A 17,793-nucleotide genomic window follows, 5' to 3' on the forward strand; every position below is an offset into this window, starting at 1 on the left:
ATAGTACGCTGCGGCAATCACGCAGCCTGCTACACACACGGCATGCGGTCATAGGAATTTTCATTTGCCAGCGCCGTCTACCGTGGCAACGATGCAGTTCCGGATACACGTTTATAGAACTTTTTCCCTCCATTTGCAGTCGAGAATCAGTCCATGCAGTTTGTCGGTTTTGTTAACATTCACCCTGTATAAAGACTATCACATTGTATCTATGAGCGAACAACAAAATTAACAAGAGTTTAATTTCGAAATACACACTTGCAAACTTAAAATATCCGCAACAACAACAAAATTGAAATAACAACAAAAACAAAAGAAAGTGGTCACAAACACATAAAATTCCATTTATGGCATTAAATGTTTGGAACGCCCGCAGTATACTGCAGTACACTTTTGCAGTCGCTAATGTAAGGACTACAGCAGAGACTGAAAAATTTCCTTTGCACATACTGCAAAACTGCAATGTTTTATAATCTCTTCGGCTGTTGCAACGTGTGTGTAGTCTACATATTTGAGCATACGGTAGAGGAAAAGTCTAGTGGGTACAATCAGGCGAATGTGCAGGTCAAATCGGTCAAATTATCAGGCCAAATGACAACGCCTTCACGTCCTTACCAGGGGCCAGGAAAGAGCTGGGTGAGCGCTTTTCTATCACAAGTGGGTATTGATCTGCTCACCGATCGTACTGTTACCACATCCAACAAATGAAACTTGCTCTAGCAGAGCCGATAGCACTTCGGTAAGAAGTTATTGTGTACGTTACCTGTTTAGGTCTCTTCAATCAAGTAAGCACGAATCATATATCCTTCAATAATCCCACACCAAAAGTCCCACCCCACTGACTCTGACGTTCAGCCAGTACGGATTTTCAGCGACCCAGTAAAACATATTTCTTAAATTCAGTTTTAGGTGATTCGCACATACTGGGTTCTGTGAAGAATTGTGATGATGTCGCATCACAACTCCATCTATCTGTTGCAAATGCCGCTGGTTAATCTCTTGGGAAAGTGATACATGCTACGGGTGTAATCTGTTAGCTTGCTGAATGCGAACAATTCTGAATTTATTTTTCGAGAAATATTTCCCGTTTTTCTGTAACTACCATGTTAACTACAGTGTATTGAACAGGAGACCTAGAAATGACGGAGAGGCTTCGTCCCGCCGTAGCCATCATTGGTTCATAACACCCCACAACAGGCCACAGCAGTCCATCCACCTCACCGCCACCCCACACCGAACCCAGGGTTATTGTGCGATTCGGCCCCCAGTGAACCCCCCCCCCCCCAGTTCTAGACGAGTGTAACCCCAAATGTTTGCATGCTAGAGTAATTACGTTGTACGTGGAGACAGTGTTTGCGCAGCAATCGCCGACATAGTGTAACTGAGGCGTAATAAGGAGAGCCAGCCCGCATTCGCCGAGGTAGATCGAAAACCTCCTTAAAAACCACCCACAGGCTGGCCGGCACACCGGACCTCGGCACTAAACCGCCGAGCGGATTCGTGCCGGGGAGCGGCACGCCTTCCCGCTCGGGAAGCAGCGCGGTAGACCGCGCGGCTAGCCGGGAGGGCTTGTTGACTATTGTGTTTGGGTTAAAAAACAAAATTGTGTTTTGCTAAAGGCGGACCCTATCCAAAAACATACGTATTGTTCACTATTAGTAACATATGTCAGAACAACTGTTTCGCTCGCCCGATCATTTGCCAACTTTTCACTCTCAGTATAGCACCTCCCCGCCCACCAAGTAACAGTTTATTTTATTTTATTTATTTATTTCTTTTTCGCCCACTTGCTGCGTTGTATTTCTTTTCGGATGCTTCCTGTAAAGATGCCATCCTTCGTGCATCTCAACAGCTATCGCGTTCTTTCGACATTCTATATTGAGAAGTGGAATATCTATTTTATCTTGGTTTGTCACCATTAGTTTTACCTAAAATTTATTTTATTTATCGTATGGCACATAAGGTATAATACTCATTTAGAACATAAATTTTATATGCAAGGACTAGTAGCCACTCAAGTTCATTAAAGGCGCATGAGTGTTAGAATGAAGAACACTGGATCAACAGTGTGTGGCCTCAGCTCACATTCTTCGATGAGGTGTCAGATGTATTGTCCTGAATTTCGTGTTGAGAGTTTTCCCCACTTGTATAGACTTTCTGTTTATAATTGTCGGTGTGACGAGGGAATTCAGAATCACTGGTCACGTAGATAGTAACAGAGGGCGCTGACCAGTAAGTTACCGAACGGATCTGGTATTGTTCCCACTTCCTTCAATATCTCAGAGCTACCTAATACTGCTGCAAGGAAATTTGGGTAGGTCGATGACCAACTTCAGCTGCATAATGTATAAACTGTGATGCCACTTAGAATGATCATCCTAGAATATGGCAGCGAAACATTTCCCAGCCGTTCACATAGCTTACTGGTCTTGCAGTATTAGGCACAAAGAGTTGTTTACGCTTTAACATTTTGAAATTTAAATAAAACCAAAAACCCAACACGGTCCGGATACTCCGACCTCCATCCGCTCTATGAGGCAAAAACGTGACTCATCGGATTAAGCTACACAGCGTGAATTAGCATCACTCTAGTTTCTAAATATTGTTGTTCTGCATACTTTTGCTTGAACAAGTAAATGTTAATGTTTTGATGTCTTAAGGGTGAAAAGCCTTGCAACAGTGGTAACAGCGCTTCCCGTCAGATCACCCAAGTTAAGAGCTGTTGTGCTTGGCTAGCACTCAGACGGGTGAGCGTCCAGGTCTACCGAGCGCTCTTGACGGGATGCACTCAGCCTGTGTGGCGCCAATTGAGGAGCTACTTGAGGGAGAAGTAACGACTTCGGTTACGAAATCTGACAAAGGCAGGGAAAGCCGTGTGCAGACCATATGCCCCTCCATATCCGCGTCAAAACAGCCATATCGGCTGAGGAAGACGCGGCGGGCGATCGGTGCCGTCGCGACATCCAAGGCCTTTTCGGGCAGAGTTGGGCTTTTCGTTTTATTTATATTTTAAAATGTTAAAGCGTCACTTCTCCTGTTCTCTCAGTTCCCTCTGCTGTGTGTATTTTACACTTAAACTTGATGAAGAACTTCGATTATCAATTTTGCGGAGGCTCTTAATGAATGCGACTACTACAGTTGTTAATTCCCTAGTGCTCAGACTTAATCATAATTTTCTGTAAGACTGACGGTGCTTCATACCCTCGTATTTACTGTTCACTACTGTGTACTAGAACATCACGCATCGACGACGTTCCGTCTAGTGCGACCCATTTATGATGAATGGGCGTTGTGGTTCCACAACACGAGACTCTGCTGATGTTTAGCGTGAATGAACGTTAACTAAATTTCGTCCGCATGTCCGTTACACCCACACATAGCACAGATCTCGCTGAGAGAAATACTGCCACGTGTGATCAGGGCCACTGAATTACAAGTGCAATGCGATTCGTCATAGAATGGATGGATATAGATTTACAGAATAAATAAACGGGCCGCAGATGCTTCAAAATATTCAAGTCGACTGAGAAAAGACGCCATAAGTTTAAGGAACAACGCATAAAGAGCAAATACTACCAAATGAAGCGTTGTCATCTTGGAAACGCCTTTTCTCCTGTGGTGTGGGCTGTAGATTCGTGATATTCGTATCCTTCAATAATGATTCGTGATAATTAATTATTATGGAATGTTTTGATTACCATGATGCAGAGACTAATCTTAGAACGTTATAAAAAGCAACTCGAACTAAGGATTTCATTAATTTCACAAGTGTTGATAATACGCAATGATAAGGGGAGGCGTTGGCCATGATCAGTTAGTAGAAACTGCCCCAGTATCCACCTGAGACTATTTGTGAAGACCATGAGAAAAACAAATCAGGATGACCGAATCAGAAAAACAAGTCTGAACTCTCAATGTAAATGCCCTGTTCGTTCCATTTATCCATGCTGAGAATATCCTCGAAGAAAAGGAAAGGAAAATGTCGAAAATAGGTTCTACAGAACACATACAGGATTTTTCCTTAAGAACGTGCAAAAATTTAGTAGGACATAGAGGATGATCCGCCGAACAATTTGAGGTTTGAATTCTGGGTTCGGAGACGCCAGATTAAGGAGACAGTAGGAATAAAATTACTTTACTTTGTACTTCTTTATTTACATTAGTTACAGTTAATTTCAAAGACCATTATTAACTCAATGAACGTACCATTTGTACTGTATCTTACAAAATGTGCTCAAACTGACGGCCATCAACCTCAGTGCAAGCATGACATCGGCGAACAAGGTTCTGACGCACCCTGACAAATATCCCTGATGTGTTTCGAATGACACCACAGGCAGCTGCAATTCTGGTAACTAATTCCACCTCCATAAACACTGGGGTCTCATACACAAGTGACTTTAGATATCCCCGTGCACGAACCTCAAGTACAGGTGGCTATTCACGCAGCCAGGTAGACTTTCCAGTAATCAGGCCAATCCTCCATGTTTCCTTGCAGGAAATATAGTGTGTTCCTGTAAATAAACAGCACAGTACGTATTAGCTTGTATGCATATTAGTTGTAAATAAGCTGGACAACAGTAATGATAGACACAGCGGTAGACAAGTTTACTTCCAGATCTCCTTTAGCTGGCTTCTTCGACCCCTTGTTCCCTACCTCAAATTGTAGAGTGCAGCATCCTCTACGTCACGCTCTCACGGAAACACCATGTATATTTTCTAAGAATTAATACGCCTTGATTTAAGTTAAATTTGACACATCTTCACTACAGTTGTCTTCGTGGGTATGAAATTGCACTTGAGAGCTTAAAATGCATGCAAGTCGAATATTACCTAGCACTCACGTTATGTGATCTGGTTCTTGCAAAGGATTCGTTTTTGGAGCTGGAGTTGGCCGCCAATACATCCTTCTCGTTTCTCTTAACCTGTAATTTATTGATACCTAAAATTCTTTTGGTTGTACCAAGCTGAATATAGTGTCCACTGTCAATGCCGTCTATGGCTTCACGCTATACAAGTAATAGGAGAGAGTGCTGAAAAGTAATGCCTCCGAATTTTTTGCGTGAAAACTTTTTAAGCTTCTTAAGTAAGACAAAGTTATTAATGTTCTACATCTTTATTCTTCAACTCAACATATATGCGGCCCTCTGCCGTTTGGGGGCTCCGAATTGCAGCGTGTATCATGTCGGTATGTAATGTACCTATGCCGTTGCGTGAGAAACAGCGGGCTGTACTCGAGTTTCGAATTCGAAGAGTTCGTCCGCACATGGAGCGCCCTCTACTTCAGCATGCCAGATAACACACGAGCGCTGCAACATCTGAAACAATCCGGCGGCTTCGGTTCACTGTCATCGATCATCCTTTATACAGTGCCGACTTCTCTCCATCCGATTTTGATCTGTTTCCGAAACTTCACTTCACTGTGATAATCATGAAGTGTTGCGGACAGAGGCGAGATTGTGGCTCCGTCAACAAAGTCTACAGTGACGGTATCAACAAACAGGTCTCTCATTGGGAGAAATATGTTCGTCGCCAGGGTTACTAAGTTGAGAAATAAATATGTAGACATGAAGAATTAAGATGTAGATTATGAATAACGTTTGTTTTGTGTTAAAAGCTTTAAGAGTTTTCACATAAAAAATTCGGAGACATTACTTTTCAGCAACCCCTTGTATTATCCTCGCAAGAAACCTGTTTTCTCTTATTCAGCTGTTCAACTGTTTACCTGTGACTCTGACATCGGATCTTGTACTATGGAGTGGTTTGCTTGAAACTTTCCTGTAATACATTCTTCTTCAGCCTATGGTGGCTCTGCTCCTACTTTCTTATCATTGCCTGTGCCTTTGTCTGCTCTTTCGGAATTTGTGCTGTGCTGCTGTAACAGACTTGTGGTAGTACAAACAAATATTAAGTATCTGTGCAGATAATAGCAAGACTCTGCAACGAGAAACGCTTTCACGATGATAACTTACATGCTTACTATCGTTCGGTCAGCTGCTAAGTATCAACTCACCCGCACAAGTCGAATTAATTTTCTATTTTCTGACAAACAAATTCTATTTTAAAATTGTGGAGCAGCCACGAGTCGAATACAGATTTCAGTTGTTGACATGTTTCACTCGACAGACGCGAGCGTCTTCAGGAATTTACTAGCCGAGTGCCACACGTTAAATATATCCGTTCTGTGTATAGCGCCGCTGTCACACATAAAAAACATTTTTATGCATCACGCCAGCGCTACACACAGCCAGACGTATTTATACTGCCTACTAAATTTCTGAAGTTGCTCGTGTTTGTCGAGTGAAACATTTCAATAGAAGAAAGTTGTATGCGACTTGTGGCTCCACAGTTTTAATTTTGTCCCCTCCAGGCGACGCTTGCGCTCTCTGCCAGGCTACGCCTGCGCTAACTGTATTCTACTTTCTAGAATACTACAAATTTATACGGCAATAGTAATTCGCAGAGGTACGTTGAAGATGTACTAAATAATTTTATGGCACCACCAAGACCAATAAATTTTGCTCATCACTCGCTATGTGAAATAGAAAAAAAAAATTTATTCGGTTCTCAGTAGTGAACTACCAATCTTTGGAAAAAAGAAGTATGAATAAAGATAAAGTGGATTGGCTTAATCTGATCCCGTTTCACGTAAGTCCGTTAAGGAAATTCTGTTGCCAAGAGTGGGCCTCCGAGTTACTCATCCAAGCAGAAACGGCTGTTGTCGCAACGAGTAATACCGCAAACTAAGTCTTCGAGCAATCGAAGCAATCGTTGAGATTCGTGTGTGTTTCTGTTTGTGTTGTTAAGGGGCGTAGGGCGTCAAATGGGCCGACTTGGAGCAGGAGAGGCATCACAGGACATTTTAATTTCCAGTGTCTATACTTTTACAAATAAATTCATAAAACTTTGTTAGCATCACCAGGAAGGATTCAGGATTCACACTCATTGGAGTGGAAGTTCGAAAACATAACAAAATAATGTTTATACGTGTGAAATTTCATCATTTATTCACTTTCTAATGGCTGCATTTGTTGCTATAGGTAGACTTTTCTTCATAAGTTAAGAGAGATTCTTCGATGAATTTTGCACGGCATACATACAATACTCACAGGTGTATTAAACTCTAGAATTTATTTAATTTATGAAAAAACGAATGAGCTGCTATATTTTAAACTTCATGTTTAGAAAAAACACAAATTTTGTAGTTAATTAACTCAATTTTTGCCACATTTTTAATAAATTTGGAAAATTCTAGAGTTTCATACACGTTTATGTATGGTTTGTATGCTGTGCAAAATTCATCGAACCATATCTCTTACCTATGAAAAAAAGTGTACCTATAGCAACAAATACTGCCATTAGTAAATGAAAAAAATTATCAAATTTCACATGTAAATTTTTTTTATTTTGTTATGTTTTCGAACTCCCACTGCTATGAGTGTGAATTTGAAATCCTTCCTGGTCATGCTGACAAAGTTTTGTGAATTTATTTGTAAAAGTATATACAGTAGAAATTAAAATGTCCTGTGGTGCCTCTCCTGCTCTAAGTCGGCCCGTTTGACGTCCTACCCCCCTTAAGAGGAGAATAATAAAAAAGTCTGGTCTCGCAATTGACATGTGTTTCTCTGGTAAAAATGTCGTTTTTATTTTTGATCTTTCGTAACTTAGCCGTCTTTTTGTTCAATTCACTTCGTCTAACGTTTACAGTGTGTGAATTCAATCTATCAATTGCGATTCTAGAAGGTCTGCAAAATTACCATCGTAAGTTTTGTAACCTCTCCAATAATGTTTTGACATGAATAATTCTTTATGTGTGGGAATTGGAAAAAACCACCTGGACTCTTAAAAAACAATACAAACACGGCTGAGAAATTCGTTTTCACATTTTCTTACGGTCAACATTTAATAAACATTGAATTAATCTTGCACAAAGCTTTCTCATAGTTAATGATTCGTGTAAAATGTAGCGTACTCTGCCCTCTGATATAACTATGGTGACAGAGATTTCATAAATTATGAATCGTTCAATTAAATATTGAGTAGATTCTAGATGGTTGTTGTTTTGGGACGTCCTTCAGGTGGATCATTTGCAAGAAAACTACTGCCAAATTTTAATTCAGCGAACCATTTCTCGACTGCTGAAAATGAAAGAGTAGGAAGTCAGTAAAACACCTGTTTACTTTGACTTAAGCATCCTTAAAAATCCCTTTAGGTACTGACCTTGCATCAGATGGGTGTAAGCAGGAAAATTTCGTGACGCATTATAAGGAATAAGAATTTGATGGAAACTGTATGTGTTTCAATAATAGTAATGGTTACTGTAATATTTTCATCTAAAGTGTAGAGTACTACAAAAAGAATGAATGGATTTCACGTTTTCATCATAAAAATACTGCATATTGTAATAATATATCACACATAGTAGTTGATAGTGCGTATTTGGTAGAAGTTCGAAATAGTTGTGGTGAACTTTACAAAATATATGGATCAACTGTAAAGTAAATTGCTGCAGCGCGTCAACAAAAAGCTTGTTTGTCACAAAGAGATTTGCCAGCACTATGAAAAATTTATTGAATGTTGCTTTGTAAATGTACGAGCACTGTTCGCCCACAGTCGTCAGATGAAAACATTGAAGAAATTCGTGAAGTGTTTGTTAGTCTTATCTGTAAATGCATCTAGACTTGCATAACTTTTTTTTTTCATTTGTCGTGTGTATACATCTACAAATACAGCGCAGTCTAAGTGAAATCATTCCGAAGAAACTGATCAGTAGGTGAAGGGTGAAAGATCTTGCTTCTTGTCTATACCTCTAAGTTCGTTAGACCACAGTATGGTTTCAGAGGCGAGGTTCTGTTCAATAACTGAGACACTACACTCGCGCCACTGCTGGGTTAATAACTTGGAAACCAATAAACACTGCCTTGAGGAGAAAGGATTATAAATTTTGTTGTCATTGTGCTGGTGTAAAATGCGTAAATCCACAACATGCATAAGACTTTGTCCATTCTTCAGTCAGTGCTTGTATAATTTCTACCTTCGATCGAAATGTAATAAAAAATTCTTCTCCTTCTTACATTTTTTCTGTGTACCTCATTTATTTCATATTTTCATGTTTTTTTTCGAAATTAGAGCGATATTGAAAAGTTCAGTTTTACCCGCAGTGAAAACATGCGGAATAAATGGCTGTTTCTGAAGACTTACTGATGCTGTGTGTTCTTGATTAATATGTGCTTGTAAAAAATTTTTCTTAGCACCATCTAAATTCTGTTTTAGCAGGTATAACACTCCATATGTTTCGCTGCAAATGGTTCAAATGGCTCTAAGGACTAAGGGACTTAACATCTGAGGTCATCAGTCCCCTAGACTTAGAACTGCTTTAACCTAACTTGCCTAAGAACATCACACACATCCATGCACGATGCAGGATTCGAACCTGCCACCGTAGCAGCAGCGCGGTTCCGGACTGAAGCGCCTAGAACCGCTCGGCCACAACGGCCGTTTGTTTCACTGCAGAATATGGACTCGACACGGAGGCTGTGATTTAGCCTCTCCTAGGCTTTGTCTGTGAATTATAGTGGCTGAGACATAGCCTAAAAGAGGTTAGGTCCAGGCCTCCAGTTTCGACAAAGCTGAAAATGAGGATGTTCGAAATCTACATGGCTGAAGAAGCATTATTTTCCGGTGGATCAGAGTATCGGACGATGAAATAACTGTTCCGCAAGAAGCTTGATTATATCTGCGTGTGACAACAGCAAGATCATCCAAACCATCGCCACAGTGACAAAGTCTAGAATGAACCGACATGCTAGACAACGGCCAGCGACAAAAACAAGGTTCCTTCATCCGAATTCTCTAGCTTCCTAGGTAAGCATACTATTATCATTTGTGTATTAGGATAAAATGCACCAAACTTTTGGACGTACAGTTTGATGAAAACTTGAACGGGAATAAAAATATTACTGAGTTCACAAACAATTAATTTCAGCTACTTTTGTTTTTAGTATACTTGTTAGTCTTGTAAATAAATGAATCAACTTCCTCACATATTTTGCATAGTTCCACTCAGTTATGTCTTACGGAATAATTTTCTGGGGTAACACATCATGTAGAAAGGAAGTACTGACTGCACAACAGGGAGAAGTAAAAACCGGGTGATCAAAGAGTCAGTATAAATTTGAAAACTTAATATACGACGGAATAATGTAGATAGAGAAGTATAAATTGACACACATGCTTGGAATGACAAGGGGGTTTATTAGAACCACCCCATATTGCTAGTCGAGTGAAAGATCTCTTGCGCGCGTCGTTTGGTGGTGATCGTGTGCTCAGCCGCCACTTTCGTCATACTTGGCCTCCCACGTCTCCAGACCTCCAGACCTCAGTCCGTGCGTTTATTGGCTTTAGGGTTACCTGAAGTCGCAAGTGCAGCGTGATCGACCGACATCTCTAGGGATGCTGAAAGACAACAGCCGACGCCAATGCCTCACGATAACTCCGGACATGCTTTACAGTGCTGTTTACAACATTAGTTCTCGACTACAGCTATTGTTGAGGAATGATGGTGGACATGTTGAGCATTTCCTGTAAAGAACATCATCCTTGCTTTGTCTTACTTTGTTATGCTAATTATTGCTATTCTCATCAGATGAAGAGCCATCTGTCGGACATTTTTCTAACTTTTGTATTTTTTTGGTTCTAATAAAACCCCATGTCATTCCAAGCACGTGTATCAATTTGTACCTCTCTATCTACATTATTCCGTGACTTATTCAGTTTTCAAATTTATACTGACTTTTTGATCACCCGGTACAATAAGAGCGCGTGCTAAAAAGTAACACCTCCGAAGTTTTTTCCGTGAAACTCTTAAAACTTTTTAAGTAAAACAAACGTTATTATTCTTCATGTCTACATACTTACTTCTCAACATAGTCACCCTGGCGACGAACACATTTCAGCGAACGAGAGACCAGATTGTAGATACCGTCTCTGAAGTATGTTTGACTTTGTTGAAGGAGCCACAACCACATCTCTGATTGCACCGCATCATCGCTTTCAAAGTGAAATCCTCGAACGTGTTCTTTAAGTTTTGCAAACTTATAAGAATCGAATAGGGCCAAGAGGGGACTGTTAAAGTGAATGAATATCGTCAGATTGTTTTAGATTTCGCAGCGCTCGTGTTTGGTCTGGCATTGTCCTGCTAAAGGAGAGGGTGCTCCATATGTGGACAAACTCTTCGATTTCAAAACTCGACTATAACACGCTGTTTCCCACATCCTGACATACACTCCTGGAAATTGAAATAAGAACACCGTGAATTCATTGTCCCAGGAAGGGGAAACTTTATTGACACATTCCTGGGGTCAGATACATCACATGATCACACTGACAGAACCACAGGCACATAGACACAGGCAACAGAGCATGCACAATGTCGGCACTAGTACAGTGTATATCCACCTTTCGCAGCAATGCAGGCTGCTATTCTCCCATGGAGACGATCGTAGAGATGCTGGATGTAGTCCTGTGGAACGGCTTGCCATGCCATTTCCACCTGGCGCCTCAGTTGGACCAGCGTTCGTGCTGGACGTGCAGACCGCGTGAGACGACGCTACATCCAGTCCCAAACATGCTCAATGGAGGACAGATCCGGAGATCTTGCTGGCTAGGGTAGTTGACTTACACCTTCTAGAGCACGTTGGGTGGCACGGGATACATGCGGACGTGCATTGTCCTGTTGGAACAGCAAGTTCCCTTGCCGGTCTAGGAATGGTAGAACGATAGGTTCGATGAAGGTTTGGATGTACCGTGCACTATTCAGTGTCCCCTCGACGATCACCAGAGGTGTACGGCCAGTCTAGGAGATCGCTCCCCACACCATGATGCCGGGTGTTGGCCCTGTGTGCCTTGGTCGTATGCAGTCCTGATTGTGGCGCTCACCTGCACGGCGCCAAACACGCATACGACCATCATTGGCACCAAGGCAGAATCGACTCTCATCGCTGAAGACGACACGTCTCCATTCGTCCCTCCATTCACGCCTGTCGCGACACCACTGTAGGCGGGCTGCACGATGTTGGGGCGTGAGCGGAAGACGGCCTAACGGTGTGCGGGACCGTAGCCCAGCTTCATGGAGACGGTTGCGAATGGTCCTCGCCGATACCCCAGGAGCAACAGTGTCCCTAATTTGCTGGGAAGTGGCGGTGCGGTCCCCTACGGCACTGCGTAGGATCCCACGGTCTTGGCGTGCATCCGTGCGTCGCTGCGGTCCGGTCCCAGGTCGACAGGCACGTGCACCTTCCGCCGACCACTGGCGACAACATCGATGTACTGTGGAGACCTCACGCCCCACGTGTTGAGCAATTCGGCGGTACGTCCACCCGGCCTCCCGCATGCCCACTATACGCCCTCGCTCAAAGTCCGTCAACTGCACATACGGTTCACGTCCACGCTGTCGCGGCATGCTACCAGTGTTAAAGACTGCGATGGAGCTCCGTATGCCACGGCAAACTGGCTGACACTGACGGCGGCGGTGCACAAATGCTGCGCAGCTAGCGCCATTCGACGGTCAACACCGCGGTTCCTGGTGTGTCCGCTGTGCCGTGCGTGTGATCATTACTTGTACAGCCCTCTCGCAGTGTCCGGAGCAAAAATGGTGGGTCTGACACGCCGGTGTCAATGTGTTCTTTTTCCATTTCCAGGAGTGTAGTTACGTTACACACCGACATATTACGAACTACAATTTGGAGCCCTCTAACGGCAAAGGGCCGCAAATATTTAGACATGAAGAACAAAGACGTAAACTTAATGAACGTTTGTTTTATTTATGACGCTTCAACAGTTTTCACATAAAAAATTCAGAGGCATTACTTTTCAGGAAGCCCTCGTATGTATTTTATGTTTATAGACTACTGGCCATTAAAACTGCTACACCAAGAAGAAATGCAGATGATAAACGGGTATTCATGGGACAAATATATTATACTAGAACTGACATGTGATTATATTTTCACACAATTTGGGTGCATAGATCCTGAGAAATCTGTACCCAGAACAACCACCTCTGGCCGTAATAACGGCCTTGATACGCCTGGGCATTGAGTCAAACATTGCTTGGATGGCGTGTACAGGTACAGCTGCCCATGCAGCTTCAACACGATATCGCAGTTCATCAAGAGTATTATGATGAACCAGTTGCTCGGCCACCATTGACCAGACGTTTTCAATTGGTGACAGATCTAGGGAATGTGCTGGCCAGGGCAGCAGTCGAACATTTTCTGTATCCAGAAAGGCCCGTACAGGACCTGCAACATGCGGTCGTGCATTATCCTGCTGAAATGTAGGGTTTCACAGGGATCAAATGAACGGTAGAGCCACGGGTCGTAACACATCTGAAATGTAACGTCCACTGTTCAAAGTGCCGTCAATGCGAACAAGAGTTGATGGAGACGTGTAACCAATGGCACCCCCTCCCATCACGTCAGGTGGTACGCCAGTATGGCGATTACGAATACACGCTTCCAATGTGCGTTCACCGCGATGTCGCCAAACACGGAAGCGACCCTCATGGAGTTGTAAACAGAACCTGGATTCATCCGAAAAAATGACCTTTTGCCATTCGTGCACCCAGGTTCGTCGTTGAGTACACCATCGCAGGCGCTCTTGTCTGTGGTGCATCGTCAAGGAAAACCGCAGCCCTGGTCTCCGAGCTGATAGTCCATGCTGCTGCAAACGTCGTCGAACTGTTCGTGCAGTTGGTCGTTGTCTTGCAAACGTCCCCTTCTGCTGACTCAGGGATCGAGACGTGGGTGCACGATCCGTTACAGCCATGCGGATAAGATGCCTGTCATTTATACTGCTATTGATACGAGGCCGTTGGGATCCAGTTTTCTTTTCTTTATTGTAATTTTAAAACCTGTACAACAGGCAGGCTGTCAGCAGCGTTCTATGCTGCTCTTCAGCCAGAGGATACAAGACGAGAAAAAAACAGAAAGATTACACATAGGTTACAGAACGGTGGGCAAGAAAACAGTTGACACAGAAAGGCAAACACGGAGACGTTCACACTCGACGATAGTCCACACTTGAAACTGTTGACACGACGCACAAACACGGAAGACGGCGATCGCAAAGGTGAACGATGGAGTGCGACGGTGAACACTGAACACTAAACACGACGGCACACACAAGACACTGATGGCGAAGGTCTACGGCGCGCGAAAGTCCACGTAGCGTGTGCGAGTCCGGGGACGTGCCAAGAAGTGAAGAAGGGCATGGGGTGGGGGTGGAGAGGGGAGAACAAAGACGGCAATGGCTGAGGAGACGGGAGGAGGAATAGGGAGACAGAGGAGGGGAAGCCCGGGGGAGGAGAGGGGAGAAAGGTATGAGGGAAGGAGGATGCCCAAAGGAACAGAGACAGGAAGGGGGAAGGAGGATCAAAGTTGGTAGGAGGGGTATATGGAGGGAAGGAGGACATTATCAGAGAGGGGGAGCTGGCGGAAGCCACCTTGGGAGAGGGTAAGGAGGGTAGAGAGATGGAGACCGGGTGGGACGTGGGAATACAGGCGCGGCAGCGGGCGGGGGCGGGAGAGGATGGGCGAGACAAACGGGTGAGGAGGATCGAATTTGCGTGAGGTGTACTGGATCTGTATCCTCTCAAGGAAAAGGAGGAGGTGGGGGAATGGAATGAGATCGTACAGGATCCGCGTGGGGGAGGGGAGACGGATGCAATAGGCGAGGCGGAGAGCATGGCATTCAAGGATTTGGAGGGATTTGTAAAAGTTAGAGGGGGCGGAGATCCAGGCCGGATGGGTGTAACAAAGGATAGGGCGGATGAGGGACTTTAGGTGTGGAGTATGGTGGAGGGGTCCAGACCCCACGTACGACCAGAAAGGAGCTTGAGGAGATGGAGACGGGAGCGTGCCTTGGCTTGGATTGTCCGGAGATGTGGGGTCCAGGAGAGTCAACGGTCGAGGGTGACGCCAAGGTACTTGAGGGTGGGGGTGAGGGCGATAGGACGGCCATAGACGGTGAGATAGAAATCAAGGAGGCGGAAGGAAGGGGTGGTTTTGCCTACAATGATCACCTGGGTTTTGGAGGGATTGACCTTGAGCAATCACTGGTTGCACCAAGCGGTGAACCGGTCAAGATGGGATTGGAGAAGGTGTTGGGAGCGCTGCAGGGTCGGGGCAAGGGCAAGGAAGGCGGTGTCATCGGCAAACTGGAGAAGGTGGAGGGGGGGTGACGGCGGCGGCATGTCCGCTGTATACAAAAGGTACAGAAGGGGGGAGAGGACGGAGCCTTGGGGCACACCGGCGGAGGGAAAAAAGGTGTAGGAATCTGTGTTATGGATGGTGACGTAGGAAGGACGGCGGGAGAGAAAGGAGCCGATCAGACGGACGTAATTAATGGGAAGGGCGAAGGTTTGGAGATTGAAGAGGAGACCGGAATGTCATACACGGTCATAAGCACGTTCGAGGTCCAGGGAGAGGAAGATTGTAGAGCGACGGGAATTAAGCCGTTCAGAAAGGAGATGAGTGAGGTGAAGGAGAAGGTCGTCGGAAGAGAAGGATGGCCGAAAGCCACACTGGGTGATGGGAAGGAGGCGGTGCTGACGGAGATGCTGGTGGATGCGGCGCGTGAGGATAGATTCCAGGACCTTGCTGAAGACTGAGGTAAGGCTGATGGGACGGTAGGAGGAGACGGTGGATGGCGGTTTACCAGGTTTAAGGAACATCAGGATAAGTGAGGTTTTCCACAGGTTGAGGTAGTAACCAGTGGACAGGACTACATTGTAGAGCCTGGCCAGGGTGGAGAGGAAAGAGACAGGAGCTTCACGAAGGTGACGGTAGGTGCCACGATCGTGACCAGGAGCGGTGTTGCGTTTTGTGCGGAGTGTAGCAATGAGATCCTGTGTAGTGATAAGGGCATTGAGTTCTGTGTGTGCAATGTTGTCCAAGTACTGGAAACCAGGCGCTATGGGAGGGACAGAGGTGTCAGTTCAATCGCGGACATCCGGGAAGAGGGAGTAATCGAACTGGGGATGGAAAATACATCGGAGAGGTAGGGGGCAAAGTGATTGGCCTTACTAAGGGTGTCAGGGAATGGGTGATCATTATGGAGGAGAGGATGGTAAGGGGAGGGTTTAGTTCCAGTAAGGCGACGGAAGGCTGACCAGAACTTGGACGAGTTGATAGGTAGGGTAGCATTCAAACGGGTGCATGTCTGTCGCCAGTCCCAGCGTTTCTTGGCCACGAGCAAATTACGAATGTGTCGCTGGAGTTGCTGGTAGCGTCGTAGTGTGTCCAGGTCACACGTGTGGAGGAAGGCACGGTAGAGACGATGGGATTCACGGAGGAGGAGGACGGCCTGTGGGGGTAAGATAGGACGGTGGGGGTGGATGGCGACAGTAGGAACGTGGGCCTCCACGGCCTCAGACAAGGTCTGCTGGAGAAAGGAGGCGGCATGGGTTACATTGTCAGGGTGGCGGTAGGTGAAGTGGTGGCTATCGACCTGGGTGGAGAGGGTATCCCGGAAGGCATTCCAGTTGGCACGGGAATAGTCATGGATATACTTTGGGGGAGGGTCATTACGAGGGTCGGGGCAGGGGCGACGACCGTCGGAAATGGTGAGGAGGACAGAGAGATGGTCGCTACCAATAGGCTCCAGGACATCCACCGTTATGCGGCCAAGGAGGTTAGCGGAGGAAAGGATAACATCGGGAGTGGAGTTGGATTCGGGACGGGTGTGCTGGGGGATGGGGATGAGGTCCCCTTGAAGGGAGGAGAGGAACCGATACCACCGCCATAACTGGGCAGCGGAACGACTATGGATGTTGAGGTCGGCGGCGATCACGTAGGAGGAGAAGGTACTGTCAATGTGGGAGAGGAAGTCGAAGGGAATAGGGACGTTAGGGCGGACATAGATGGTGGCGCAGGTGACGGTAAGGCCAGGGAAGAAGAGACTAAGGATCAGGTGTTCGGTGGGTTCGGGAAGGAGAGGTTGGAGCCGTACTGGGATCTGGCGGTGGTGACCAATGGCAACTCCGCCACGCGCAATCGGGAGGGGATTATCGGAGTGCTGAAGGAGGTAGGGCGATGTGTGGACGGTGTGGTGGGGTTGGAGGAAAGTTTCATTGAAGAGGAAGGCATCCACATGGTGGGTGGCAAGGGTGTGCAGGAAGAGGTTCTTGTTGACGGGAAGGGAACGGATGTTGTTGAAAAGGATACAGTGCTGTCGCGCCATGACAGGGATTGAGACAAGGGTGTCAAGACGGGAGAATGTGAAATGGGCCTGGTTGTTGGAGTAGGTGGTATACATTTTCAAGTGGAAAATGGAACGGGCGGCGAGGGAGACCTGTTGAAGGGTGTTAGGGCGCTGAAAAGGGTGGGCGTTTTGTAAGACAATGGTGAGGAACCTGATGATGTCCTCAGCGGTGGGGGGGGGGGGGGATGAAGGGAATTGCCAGGAGGGGTGGGAGCATCCAGAGAACGGACAGGTACAGTGAGTTCAGGAGTGGTCGGAGGGGATTTGGCTTTACACTTTTGAGAGTAGGTGGGATGGGGGAGATTGCAGGTATTGCAGGAGGGAGGGGATTGTAGGTTACGGCACTGCCGGAGGAAGTACGTTTGTTTACAATGTGGGCAGGTGGGGGCCTCGCGGCACTCAGCTGTTGGGTGTGCGTTATAGCGCAGACACCTCTGGCAGCGCAGGGATTGAGGAGGAGAACAGGAGGGGTCAACCTTATAGCACTGGTGGAAGAGGAGGGCACCCTCCTTCAATAGACGGTCAATGGAG

Source organism: Schistocerca gregaria, chromosome X (genome assembly GCF_023897955.1).
Source record: "Schistocerca gregaria isolate iqSchGreg1 chromosome X, iqSchGreg1.2, whole genome shotgun sequence".
Taxonomy (NCBI): domain Eukaryota; kingdom Metazoa; phylum Arthropoda; class Insecta; order Orthoptera; family Acrididae; genus Schistocerca; species Schistocerca gregaria.